Here is a 13,104-nt window from a genome sequence, read left to right as displayed (position 1 = left end):
CACAGCTAAAGTTGAGTATACTATGCAACTTGATTAGTGCTAACGACGAGCTTAAGTCCATGATTAGCGGGTTAAGCACATGATTAGCATCGCGATTAACACTGGGGTGTTACACTGAAGCATGATGTACTTTCTCCCTGTCGGTACACTGAACTATGTTCAGCATCTTCTCAATGGTCTTGAGCCAGTCATCAGCGTGGAGAGGATCTGGTGAATGGGAGAAAGTAGGAGGCTTGTGACTCATGAAATCATGGTAGCGGTCCCTCTGTGGCGGCTATGGTACTAGAGCTTGGTTTGCTTGAGCTTGTAGATTGGCCATGGCGTTGGCCATCTGAGTCAACAGCTGTGTCTGCGCAGCGTAGAACTGCTCCATCCCTGCTGGTGCTCCATTGTTCTGGTTGTTGCCTCCTCCACTCATGTTGTTGGGTTGGGGGTTGTTGCCTCTTCCTTGACGTCTCACTAGTGGCTGATCGACTCCTGACCCAGACCTGGTGTTCACCATCTGACCGGTTAGACAAGTGAGACTCATCAACAATTCATGGTAAACAAATATAGGTGCAAGGATGAGATAGAGACAAATAAATAAAATAGATAACCCCAAGCTTTACTAACTAGCTAACTTTATTAAAACTTGATGCAATTATGGTCATCACCCCATAATTCCATCGCAATCATTACAAAGAGGCAACTCACAAATGTTCCACAAAACCAAACATAAAAGCACACTGATAAAACTAACACACTTAGGCAAACGTTCACGAACTAACGATTACAAAAAGGCCGCTTAACAAGACTAATCCTAAAACTCTTAAGCCTAGCATCTAGTAGAAGTGGTTCTGGTAGCCACGGTCGCCGAAACAGAGCCTCTTGCGCGGGGGTGACAAGGCGTTTAGTGGAGGCTCGTCCTCTGGAACAGGTGGGGGTGCCTCCCCTGCAAGCTGGGCCTCAAGCTGGCGGGTCCTGTGGTGAGCTTCTCTCAGCCCATCTTGTGTGTCGTCCAGCTGGTTGGTGGTGTTCTCCAGATCCGTGTTGACTCCGGCGAGGGCCCGCACAGTGACATTGACGCGGCTCTCCCCGTCTCCTCCAAGCGTCAACTCTGTATCCTCCGTCCCACGAGCACAGCGAGGAAGATGCTGATAGTTTGTATCCTCCAAGTCCCAGCGGTTGGCATGGCAGAGGGACCAGAGAGCCCTCCTGGCGGCACTGCTGACTGCGGCACGGTAGGTCGCCATGGGTGTGGAGGAGTCGTGCGCTGAGAAGGTCCTCTTGGCTCGAGGCCCATTATCCACCCTGATGTGGAACCGAGTGACATAGTAGTCCCCGAGTGCGGGGTCTTCAAAGTGCCATGTCTGGTACATGGGAGCCACAGTGTTGTTGAGCTCGTCAAGCACGTCCCGGAGCAGCAGGGGGAAGTGACCCTCCTCGTTAAACGAGGTGTAGACATAGTACGGTGCCCTTTGCGCTGGTGGGCCGTCATCCTGGTCGTCTTCCTCATCATCCTCGTCTTCTGGGTCCTTAGGGTCCTCTGGGTCTTTCGGGTCCCCTCCAGCTGGTGCAGGTGCTGGAGCTACTGGAGCAGGAGGTGTAGGTGGTGGTGCTGGGTCTTCATCATCTGATATCTCCAGATGCTCCTCTTCTGCATCGGAGTCTTCCCACATGCCTCCACCGTAGTAGCCGTCGTACTAGAGGTCATCGTTGTCATCATCTCGTCCTTCTCCAGTGACGGCAGGCGCTGGAACTTGAGCTGCGAAATAGGCCAGTGGCGGGGCTAGATCTTCGTGCGCTGGTGTTTGCGACAGTGGTGATGTTTGCATATTCCCATCTGCATCGACTTCCCTGATGTGGCCTTCTTGGTCCTCTGCGAAGAAGTAATCCATCAAGGGTACTTCATCAACCTCCTCCACCGGCTGAGCTGGAACAGGTGCAGACATTGGGGCGGGTACTGGCTCAGCAGGTGCAGGAACGTTATGACGAGCAAAGATACGACCTCCGGTGCTCTTGCGGGCAGTCTGTTTGGTTTTGGCCATCTGAAGCATAGGATAGAAAGATTTTGTTTCGAACATACATACTTGAAAGAAAGACAAGTATGCGATCAAGGATGAGATAAAAGCTATCAATAAGGATTAAGCAATTAAGCATGAAAGAGCATGGTATCTATGCAAGATAGACCTTAATTTTCGACCATTTCTATCTAGGCTAACATCCTACAATCAACACTGCTCTGATACCACTTCTGTCATACCTGGTTTATGAAGACAAACCGAATGCATCTCATATGTGCACCAGGATCAGTTTACACACACATGATTGACTATAAAGCGATTCATCACAAGTGTAAAGCGATAAGAGAGTATTAAAGATTTTATTACAAAACCGAATGTCTTAAGCGAATAAATAAATATCTATAGAGTAGCAGCGAAATCTTCTTCAACACAGGCAGATGACTGGGAGACATACGCTTAGAAATCCTCGAAGTCTTATGAATACTCCGGACAATTATTGTTGTCTGAGCAGCAATTATGCAAGGGTGAGTACACTTATGGTTGGTACTCAACAAGTGGTAGGGAAACATCTATAATATACATGCAAGGCTAATTCAAGGAATAGCTAACACGGTTTAACTGCACTTAGCACTTTTAATTGATCATGTTTTATTAGCAAGCATTAACTAGATATAAGTATATACCATTAAACCCACAAGATAAGCATAAATAAGGATAAACAACATAACCAAAAGTAAAAGCATCGATTTAGATCAACTTCAAGTTCAATTATCATGTGAGGGTCCAAGCCACTCGTGACCGTGAGCACGGCTGATATATCAGTTTTACACTCTGCAGAGGTTGTACACTTTCACCACAATTCGCGTAAAAGTTCAAAGAACTTTAAACCCAACCATGCAAGTGCGGGCCAAGCACCATATCACACTTCCTTAGGTATAACTGCATAGGGACGCTATGAGGTCTTTACAAATATTCCCTAATCGATGACAATCCGCTAAGGTTCAAGTCAAAGTGGTCATAACACTGTCCTAATGAAGTGGTACCTTGCCAAAGGACCATTAAATAATACCAATTGCCCCAAGAGGACCGAGCTATACCCCATCGCTGCATCCCCTCTAGCCCTTTTGGTAAGACTGTTATAAGCTAGAGTCCCTAATTAATTAGCCAAAATCAGAGCCATGTGATATTGTGGTTGCACTGTTTTTTTGGGTGGTTCTCCATGTTCCAATTAATACATAATACTCTTCATTAACAACATTAAGCCATCATGAACATGAAGTAAAACAAGTATAGCATTTGTATCATCATTAACCAACCATAACCAAAGTATAGCAACTAGAATAGCTACCCAACATGAAATTAAATCCAAGTTGATCAAGGAAAATGGTAAACAACACTAGGCATATGCTTAATTCGGTTCCCATCATATTATAGACACATGCATGTACATAAAAGTAAACGTGATTTGTTTGGTGTTTTCAAGGGACAAAAGCATGATCAAGGGTCCACTTGCCTTCCTCAAACTGCTGCTGGTCCGGTCCTCCGAAGTCTTGATCTTGCTGCTGCTCGAACGGCTGATTGTCTATCGCACCAAACACGCACATACAAGAAAACAAGTGCAAAAGATAAGAAATAGTACACCAAACAACAAGAACAGTACAAAACGAGGTTACTAAACTAATTACACGTTGCAACGATCGCGTGAGCGCAAAGATCATTGAAAACAGATGTAAAACGAGGAAGTTATGGCTAAAACAAGTTTTAAGGACTAAAACATAATTAAACCTTATACTCAGGGGTTAAAACATAAAAGAAAGGGCTATTTTGTAAAATCTATTCAACTGCAGAGAACGGCGGGTGCTAATATAGAAAAGCCGAGAGGTTTATTTGCAAAACTAACACAGTTGACCGTTCTTGGACTGGGTTGACTCGGATTGGATCTAATCCGAGCCGTTAGATCGAGCAACTCCAACAATGGCGGCGGCGGAAGGCTAGGGGTCTTGCGAGGGCGAAGGCGGCGGCTTTGGGTTGGGGCTTCAGGGGTACGGGGCGGCGCCTTTTATAAGCTGGGGCCGATGCCCTTGGCGTGCGGGCCAAGAAGGAAGGCGGAGGCGCAGGGTCGGGCGGCACTCGAACTCTGCTTGAGTCCGGGCTGCGCATGGGAAGGGGATGACCCCAACTGGTGGGCCCCACCTATCGGCGGTAGAAGAAAAGGAAAGGGGCGCCGGGCCGGATTGGGCTGGGAGGCGGGAAACGGGCCGGCGAGAAGGTTTTTCTGGGCCACAGGAAAGAAAAGGGAGAGGGAGAAGGGATGGGCCTGCTGGGCTGAAAGGGGTTAGGGAAAAAGAAAAGGGTTTGCTATTTTCGAAAAGATTCGAACACTTTCAATTTAAATTCAAACTCCAAGATTCTAATTTAAATTGGACAACAAGCACTTAAAAGATGCAACCCAGCATGAAGTGCACAAACCTATTTTCCTTATATTTATTTTATGGCTAAATAACTTATTTAATTCTCGATAAATGCTCTAAACTCAAGAGAAATTAATTAAAACCTTATCGAACCTACAACAAAACTAAGTAATTTTATTTAGGTTCCTAATTTGAAATTACGGGTGTTACAAGTGTGCAGCCTCGTAACAGCCGTCACCTTCGGTAGCCCATGCAATTGAACCACATTGATTTGTATCGGTCCCACATGAATACAAATGGGCAACGACTACCTATATAATTGGTTTTTCGGTTAAACGGCGACGAAACGAATGGACGTTGCATGCCTTCATTCAAAAATCTCACAACGTGGCATAAGGTCCAACGCAGGATTTAAACGTTGGCGCAAGGCTCCAGTTGTAAGATCAAGGACACCGACTTGAGGGGGGGTGAATAGGCGGTTTTAAACTAAAAACACAAACACTAGAGAAATTTAATTAGAACCACAAGATGGATCCTATGTCTAGTAAAAACTATCACTAGTGAGGTTTGCAACCTAGGGTGACAAGAGGCAATTCAAGCTCTAGGAAAGTAAAGTGCTCAAAGTAAATTGCAAGAATTGAAATGAGCAAAGAAATAACCGAGCTTGACACAAGAACTTTTTGCCGTGGTATCGATGACTTGTCGGTCAACCCTAATCCACGTTGAGGTGGATTAAAAGAATCAACCGCTCCTCTATCAAGACTCCCCTTGATCTTGAGCTGGCTTGAATCAATGAATCTCTCCAAATCTTGATTTCACTAGAGTTGCTCTTCACCACTCCGGCGAGGTGAGCACAAGAACCACTCACAACCAATTTCGGGGCTTCTCAACAATCGTCTTAGAGAGCTCCACGAAATCACCTTCTCTAAGCCGTCTAAGGAGCGGCAACTCCCAAGAGTAACAAGTCGAGGACGCTTGCTTGAAGATTCACTAGTGCCACAAAGCTCAAACAATGGATGCAATGCACTAGGTGGCTCTCAATCTCACAAAGAATGCAATCCCAAAGCAAGGTGAGTGAAAGAGAGTGAGGAGCTCAAGAGTGTTTCACAGGTGTTTCCAATGGCCAAGAGAGACAACCCACGTCATGCCATCCCATATATATACCCCCTCACTCGAAATCCAACCGTGATGTTCAAAACGCGTGAAACCAAGGGAATCGCGGACTGTCCGCCTTAGACAAACCGGACTGTCCGCCATTCAAAACCAATGGCTAGAAACGCAATTAATGCGTGTCAGAGTTGACCGTTACTGTGTTTCGCAGACTGTCCGCGCCATAGGTGCGGACCGTCTGCCGTTCAAACTCTCAGTCAATCAGAGATGGAGATGTTTCTGGACATCCTGGGAAAGCAGTGGCGGACCGTCCACGGCCCCATGGCGGACCGTCCGTCCTACAAACGATGAGGCTCACCAGAAACGCAATGGTTCTGTCCATGTCTCGGAGTTAGGGGCGGACCGTCCGCACCCCCTGGGCGGACCGTCCGCCCTTCATTTGTCGGGGCCACACAGAAACATAAAAGTTTCTGCCAAAACTTGAAGGTTAGGGGCGGACCGTCCGCCCCCTGAGGCCGGACCGTCCGTCCTAGTCTTTTTCGGCGCACAACAGAAACTACAAGTTTCTGTCCAAAATTTGTTGAGGGGCGGACCGTCCGCCCCTAGCAGTTAGCCCACATTTCTCTTTCAACTTTGGAAGCCATTCTTCGAAACGACGTTTGCCCTCATGCATGCAACCTAAGTTTGAGCAAAATGGCACTATGGAACATTCAAGCAAAGGCACAACGACCCCTCTTGATAGTACGGCTATTTATCCTATCTATCCGGTCATTTTTCATCCTCTAATCACCTCATGACCGGCAAAATAGAAAAGACATATCATATACCTTTGCCTTGAGCTTCTCCTTTGAGTAGTTAGCTCCAATTCATTCTATGGCATCAACTCATGCACACGTTCTTGTGGACCAACCTCATATGCAAATTCTCTCAAGAAAATTGTTAGTCCACAAATGTTGTCGTTTATTACCAAAATATGAATTAGGGGCCTAGATGCTTTCAATCTCCCCCTTTTTGGTAATTGATGACAACACTTTCAAAGGAGTGATTTAAAGTTTCAAGTCAACTTTATACACAAGGCATAAGGTAGACTTGGAATTGAACTTTGGTAGAACTTACCCAATTTTCTTGAAATTTTTAGAATGTTGTATGGATAAATTTCATCCAAGTTCGATAAGTAGAGAGAACTCCCCCTTGATATGTGCATATGTATTTGAATGAAAACGAAGAGCACATATATATGGATTTAAAATTTCAACGGAGTTTCCCCTACAAGTGGAAATCGAGGCACACAAGATATATAGATATAGAATTTAAGCTTAACATTGTTAACACAACCTCAAAACCACAAGAACTCGAACAACCGAAAGATAGAGAGTTTCGGAAGCCAACATAGTTCATCACATATTACAAGCCAAGTTCAAGTTCAAACACACAAGTTCATACAAGCGGAAACCAAACATGCAATGCAAGAAGTCCAACACATCGAGATCAAACACAAATGAAACATGGTTCAATGCAGCGGATAAACATATTAGCTCCCCCTAAATCACTCCTCCATGATTTCTCTCCCCCTTTGGCATCAATTTCCAAAAAGATCCATCAATCACATCGGCGGTGGAGGCGGTGGTGGCGGGTAAAATGACTGATGCGGATAGAACTCAGGAGGAGGCACAGGAGCCGGATACACCGAGTAGAAATGATCAGAGAAGCCTGTGAATGTGGTGTTGAATGTGTTGAAGCTCTGCTGCAACTACTGCTGGCGCTCCACAAGCTGCTCATATTGCTCAGAAGAAGGCAAGTCATCAAAGCGGGAATCCAAAGCTGCAATATCCGAGTGCAAATTCTCCTGAACATTCTACAACTGAGTCATCATGGGCTGATACATGTTATTCTGAATATGCTGCCCAAAAGACTGAAATCCTGCATTCATGTGCTGATGAAAATTTTATCCCATTGTCTGAAATTCCAAATTCATTTGATTTTGCATCTGAGTTGCAAGCCCCTCAATTTGAGTGTTCATGTTCTGCTGCATGCTTGCAAAGTATGGATCAAAGTATCCAGCTGGAGGCACCCACTGCTGCTGCATAGGAGGTGAAGGAGGTGCCATGGGAAGCTGCTGTGCATCACCCTCATTTTCATTTTCATCACCTTCAGGCTCAAACTCAGGCTCAGGAGGAAATGGAGTCAATGGCCTCTGAAGAAATGCAGTGTCATTCTTGAATGGTCTAAACGGAGCATGCTTGCACTCACAAGGACTCCTAAAGTTGGTCTTAGCCTTGATTATGGACATGATATAAGGAGCAAAATATAGATTCATCTCAAGATTTAGCCTTAAATCTGTCATCTGATCCATGATAAGAGCAATGATGTTTATCTTGTTGCCATTCATGACATGAGAGATCAGATTCCAATAGAGACCACAAACTTTATCCTTATTTCCACTCTTTGGCATAAATGTGACTCTAGCAATTTTGTTTATCATAGCAGGACGATGTTTAAGACCTTGAATTGTACCGAAAGAGCGACGAATTCCTGAACGAGCAGACTCATAAAACATGGGATAATCATTCTCATCTAAAGGATTTTCCAACACAACATTGGCACTATCCTCAGCTGTTAGGAACTCATAATCTAACTCATTTGCAGCAGCAAACTGAACAAAAGTGGCATAATACGTTCTTTTTCCTGTGGTCCACCATAATTTTTCTTCAACTAAATCAATCTCTAAGGTTGCATAGAATTGACGAATAATTGTCTCATTCCAATCACATATATGCTGAAGAAAATTAGTTAATCTCATACTTTCAAATCTAGATACTAAATCAGCCATGACTGCTTGATTACTCATATATGCTAAGTCAATAGTCTGATGATTGAACACTGTTTTCTTGAGCATATGACCAAAAAAGACATCTTGTTGTACCAGAGTTTTGAAGAACAACACATTTGTATCCCAGTCTTGATGGAGTTGATTTACTGATCATGCATTTGCATAGGATTCTGCTGTCCAGCGTCTGCCAGGCAAGTTCATAGATTGTACATCAATGACCTCATCATCATCACTGCCATGAGCTCCTTCCATAGACTCATCACTTTCAGCAGCAGAAGATTCAGCAGCCAACTCAATGAGATCAGGATCATAATCTACATCATTTGGATCATCATCTCGCCTTTGTCTTTTTGATGCACCTGCCGGCGACCTGACCTACGATGGGCTGGACACAGGCGGACCATCTGTGGAGTTCTTGCGGACCGTCCGCAGGTGCCCCGAAGCACCTCTTTTTTTATATATATATCCACCAGCGGACCGTCCGCTCTATACCTGCGGACCGTCCGCATCACAATGATGCTGCCCACCTTGTTTATACACAGAGCTGACTTGAAATTTTTGACCAATGGCGGACCGTCCGCCTCTTACCCGCGGACCGTCCGCAGTACATATTTCAGACTGTCCAGAATTGCATTCAAAGTCCTCAAAATGAATTTGATTTTGGGATCATTGCTCATAGAAAGTTCTAAAAATAGCAAAACCAGTGGGAAAACCTTCCAAGGAGCAATACAAACATGTTTGATCAAGAAAATCAAATAAAGCTCGTAAGATTAAAGAAAACTCAAAAATAGTCCAAAAAGCACAAAAATACTAGAAATGCAAACCAAAAAATGCAAAAGAGAACCAAATGGCACATGCACTCGATTTCAAGCCACATTTGAGAAGTCAATGATGTTTGGCTCGTTTCTCAACTTGCAAAACCAATTTTCATCTAATGGCTTAGTGAATATATCCGCCAATTGATCTTCGGTGCCAATTCTATCCATTTTGATATCACCCTTGTTCACATGATCTCTAAGAAAATGATGCTGAATATCAATATGCTTTGTTCTTGAATGTTGAACCGGATTTGATGCACTCTTCACAGCACTTTCATTGTCACATAATAAGAGAATTTCCTTGAATTTCACATCAAAGTCAAGAAGAGTTTGCTTCATCCATAACAATTGAGCACGACAACTTCCCGCCGAAATATATTCCACTTCGGCGGTTGAGAGAGCAACTAAATTTTGTTTCTTTGAAGACCAAGAAACAAGAGACCTTCCAAGAAATTGACAACCACCGGTAGTGCTTTTTCTGTCAACTTTGCATCCGCATAATCCGAATCCGAATAACCAACCAATTCAAAGTGAGCACCCTTTGGATACCATAAGCCAATATTTGAAGTGAACTTCAAATATATTAAGATACGCTTGACAGCGGTCAAATGACATTCTCTTGGGGCAGCTTGAAATCTTGCACACATACAAACACTAAATATGATGTCGGGCCTAGATGTGGTCAAATAAATCAAACTCCCAATCATGGATCGATAAAGCTTTTGGTCAACCGGATTGCCGCCCTCATCATGATCAAGATGTCCATTTGTAGCCATAGGTGTCTTGATAAGTTTAGCATCTTCCATACCAAATTTCTTCAATATATCCTTCACATATTTAGATTGACACACAAATGTGCCTTCCTTGAGTTGCTTGATTTGAAGTCCAAGAAAGAAACTCAATTCACCGATCATAGACATTTCAAATTCCCTAGACATCATGTCACCAAATTCCTCGCAAAAACTTGGGTTAGTAGAACCAAAGATAATATCATCAACATAAATTTGACAAACAAATAAATCTTTTCCAATAGATTTAGTGAACAAGGTAGTGTCAACCTTTCCAATTTTGAAGCCCTTAGAAACAAGAAAGTCTCTTAGTCTCTCATACCAAACCCGAGGAGCTTGCTTAAAACTATAGAGAGTTTTAAACAACTTGTACACATGATTTGACTTCTTTGGATCCTCAAAACTGGGGGGTTGTTCAACATACACTAGTTCACTAATTCTACCATTTAAGAAAGCACTTTTTACATCCATTTGAAAAAGTTTTATGTTATGTGAGCATGCATATGCTAGCAAGATCCTTATAGCTTCAAGTCTAGCTACGGGAGCAAAAGTTTTACCAAAATCCAAACCTTCAACTTGAGTGAAGTCTTGAGCCACCAATCTTGCCTTGTTTCTCACAACAATACCATCTTCATTTTACTTATTTCGAAAGACCCATTTAGTACCGATGACATTATAATCCTTGGGCCTTTCAACCAATTCCCAAACTTGGTTTCGGGTGAAGTTATTCAATTCTTCATGCATGGCATTTACCCAATCCGGATCCATGAGTGCCTCATCTACACGGTTAGGCTCAAAAGAGAATACAAAAGAATAATATTCACAAAATGAAGCAATGCGAGATCGAGTTTGAACACTCTTACTAATGTCACCCATGATTTGATCCACGGGGTGATCTTTTGTAATGGCATGATGAATTCTTGATGGAGCAACGGGCTCTTGAGTTGATGGAGAGGGTGAACTAGATGAGCCCGGTTGATCTTGAACTTGAGAGTCATCATCATGAATGGCTTGATCAATTGGTTGAGCTTGTTCACTTGAAGTAGAGGTAGAAGGAATAACTCTAATGGGAATAGATGAGCCATCTTCTTCCTCATCCTCTTCTCTTGGTCGAATATCACCAATTGACATATTCTTGATTGCATTTCTTAAACCATCACTCCTCACATCATCAAGATTTTCTTTTTCTTCATGTGAGCCTTGTGTTTCATCAAAATCCACATCATATACCTCCTCAACAATACCATGAGTTTTATTATAAACTCGATAAGCTTTGCTATTAGATGAATATCCAAGAAGAAAACCTTCATCAACCTTACTTTGGAATTTTGATAACCGAGTTCCTTTCCTAAGAATATAGCATTTGCAACCAAAGACCCGAAAATATGAGATATTTGGCTTCCTTCCATTCAGCAGCTCATATGGAGTTTTGTTGTGAACTCTATAACAATATAGCATATTTGAAGCATGACAAGCAGTGTTAATTGCCTCAGTCCAAAAACTATCCGAAACAGTATTGATCTTGCCATATCAATCAAAGTCCTATTTTTCCTCTCAACAACACCATTTTGTTCCGGTGTGTATTTGGTTGAGAACTCGTGCTTGATTCTCTTGTCATCACACAACTCTTCAACTCTTGTATTTCTAAATTCACTTTCATTATCACTTCTCACTTTCTTCACCTTGAGATCAAATTCATTTTCAGCCCTTGTCAGGAATGTCTTGAAATTGTCATATGTATAGGCCTTATCTTTTAGAAAGAACACCCAAGTGTATCTCGAATAATCATCCACAATCACAAGACAATAACAATTTCCTCCAATGCTTCTATCTGTGGTAGGGCCAAATAAATCCATATGCAATAATTCCAATGGTCTTGTGGTTGATATAGTACTTTTGGATGGATGTGAATTCGCAATTTGTTTTCCGGTTTGACAAGCACTACACAATCTATCCTTCTCAAACTTCACATCTTTCAACCCAACAACTAAATTATGTTTTAAGAGCTGGTTGAGTTGTTTCATACCAACATGAGCAAGTCTTCTATGCCATAACAAACCCATTGATGATTTTGAAAATAAGCATGCACTCAAGTTGGCATCATTTACCATCCAAGCTAGTCACTTCAACATCCTCACTAGTGAAAGAGCACTTGTAACCAAGATCACAAAGTTGAGTAACCGACAAGAGATTGAATTTAAGAGAATCAACTAGCAATACATTTGAGAGGGAGTGATCATTTGGGATAGCAATTTTACCAACTCCTTCAACTTTGCCTCGACTATTGTCACCAAAGATAATATCACTATAACCAACAACATTTTCTTTAAGAGAGGAGAACATCTTTGGATCACCGATCATATGTTGAGTGCATCCACTATCAAGCACCCAATGTCTTCCTCCGGCCTTGTAGTTCACCTACAAAAGAAGATTAGCCCTTTTAGGTACCCAAATTTTCTTGGGTCCTTGAATGTTAGAGACTAAAGCTTTAGGCACCCAAATGGCATTCTTTTTGGCACCAATTATGGGTATTCCTACAAATTTAGCACTAACACAACCCTTAGAATTTTTGAAGAGAACATATTTAGGGTCAAAGGATATAGCTTTCTTGTTCATGCAACTCTTCTCATCATGACCAAGATTCTTGCAATTTTCACAAAAAGGAATACCACTAGCCTTTACAAATGAAGTCTTTGTTGGAACAAAAGCCGTCTTTCCTTTCTTGGGAATATATCCAAAACCCTCCTTATTCATTGAGAATTTTTTATTTGCCCAACAATAATTGAATTTAGCCATTTGACCATAGCACTTTCTTAAGTCATCGGTCAAGCAAATAACCTCCTTCAATAATTCATTTTCCACAATAATTGACTCATCACAAGAAAATTTATCACTTGAGCATGAGAAGTCACTTGAGCTACAAGATGGGTTAGTCAAACTAGAAGCACAATATTTTTTATTGATTAAATCACAACTAACACCAACACTCAATGTTGCCTTGTTTTCATGAGCAAGCAAGGTGTTGTGAGCTTCCTCAAGCTTCTCATGAGTCTCTTTAAGATTCTCATGAGAGGTCTTTAGCTCCTCATAGGATACTTGAAGTGAGGTGAATTTCAACTTCAAGTCCTTCAACTTTGCCTTTTC

This window comes from Panicum virgatum, chromosome 5K (genome assembly GCF_016808335.1).
Source record: "Panicum virgatum strain AP13 chromosome 5K, P.virgatum_v5, whole genome shotgun sequence".
Classification (NCBI taxonomy): domain Eukaryota; kingdom Viridiplantae; phylum Streptophyta; class Magnoliopsida; order Poales; family Poaceae; genus Panicum; species Panicum virgatum.
Note: the sequence above shows the minus strand (reverse complement) of the source record.